The following is a 1,846-nucleotide window of genomic DNA, read 5'->3' as shown; positions in this document are numbered from 1 at the left end:
GTGTGTAATGATTCTAGACAGGGTGATGAGAGAATGTTAAGTATAATAAAAGGAATAGATTTATAGTTGTGAAGGGGATGCTAGTGGAGGAGGTGGCAAAGTAGAGACATTGTGGTGGGGATGGAGTATGAAAGTATATTAGTGAGGAAAGTAGGGAGTAGAAAAGGATACGTGGAAGGCATGAATGAAAGACTAGATGAGGGTAGCTTTTAATCAGGAGTGTAATTGAAGGTGAGCTGTGGGGGTATCACAGAGGGAAAGATGAGAGAGTGTGTTAAAGAGGCAGAGAAGCAGTGAGGAGATGATGGTGAGAGAAAACAAGGCAGTGGGTAAGTGCATTGAGAGAAATGCAGAAAAAACTAGTGAGTACCACAGAAATTGTGGGGCAGAGCAATGTGTGAATAGCAAGAAAGCATATCAGTTGAGGAGGCTTGAGAGACAAGGGTAAAGGGGGTGTTGATCTTATTAAGGAACAATATATATATATATATATGTATATATATATATTGGTTTCTAAAAGTAGTACTCTTGTGTCAAGGTAAGTTTTGCCATGGGTGGACAGGTTTTCTGTATCCCTGCATATTACCATTCAATACAGTTCTTTGTTATCTCCTGAGATGCAGCATCTTCAGGTCAGTTTTCACCTCTTTGCAGTATCCAGCACTTTGTATGCAGCATTCATCCTCTTTGCACATCATATGTCCATACCAGCACAGCCTCTTGTACACTTCACCTGATCCCACTTACATCCACTTACTCTGGTGTTCATTTACAAACGTCATACAATCTGTCCTTCACTCTAAGGGAAAATACCTTTGTTACTAGCAGGGCTGAATTCTTTCTAACCATAACTCTGGCTGCTATACTTTCTGAACAATGACCTCCCCTGCTAATTGTCTCTTAGGCAACACAAGCTATTGGCTACTAGCAAGCCATCAAGGTATTTCAGAGGATCTATTTCCAGTGTGCTCATCATCATCGTTTAACGTCCGCTTTCCATGCTAGCATGGGTTGGACGATTTGACTGAGGTGAAACCGGATGGCAACACCAGGCTCCAATCTGATTTGGCAGAGTTTCTACAGCTGGATGCCCTTCCTAATGCCAACCACTCAGAGAGTGTAGTGGGTGCTTTTACGTGTCACCCGCACAAAGGCCAGTTAGGCGGTACTGGCAACGGCCATGCTCAAAATGGTGTATTTTATGTGCCACCCGCACAGTATGTATAGCTTCTGTTAGCCCCCATGTGATTCCACTACATTTCTCATGTAACCATAGCTTACATTGAAGTTTGTAGTAACACTTTTTCTGCATATTGAGCAAGGTAATTTCCTTGATGATAATAGGTCCTTCTTCTCTAGGATTGAGCTTTGATGGACTTTCATGCTAAATTCGTTGCTGAACTGCTCTTTTCTACATAGCTTGTACAGCTCTCGCTAACCATTTGTCTACAACTTGTTCCCTTTGTGTCTACCAAATTACTGATTGTGGCACCCTGTTGAATACCTTCTCCAAGTCGGTGAATACCAAGATTAGTGTTTTATTCTTAGCCAAGTATTTCACCTCCACACATACACACACATCTTCATTAGTTAATTTTACATCTAATTTTCCCTGTTGGCTTGGGTTGGACAGTGACTTATCTTAAGACAGCATTTTTATGATCAGATACTTACCCTTTCTCCAACCCATATCTGTCTTTTAAGTAAGGGATTACTTTATACCACTTTCTCTTTGAAAGCCCACTGTCACCAGTCAGCAGCAATGTAAACATCACATCACATTATTTCATTCAGACAGTGACAAGATGTAGATTGTTAACATTTATTCTCACTTATGCATCTCCCC

This window comes from Octopus bimaculoides, chromosome 17 (genome assembly GCF_001194135.2).
Source record: "Octopus bimaculoides isolate UCB-OBI-ISO-001 chromosome 17, ASM119413v2, whole genome shotgun sequence".
Classification (NCBI taxonomy): Eukaryota; Metazoa; Mollusca; class Cephalopoda; order Octopoda; family Octopodidae; genus Octopus; species Octopus bimaculoides.
Note: the sequence above shows the minus strand (reverse complement) of the source record.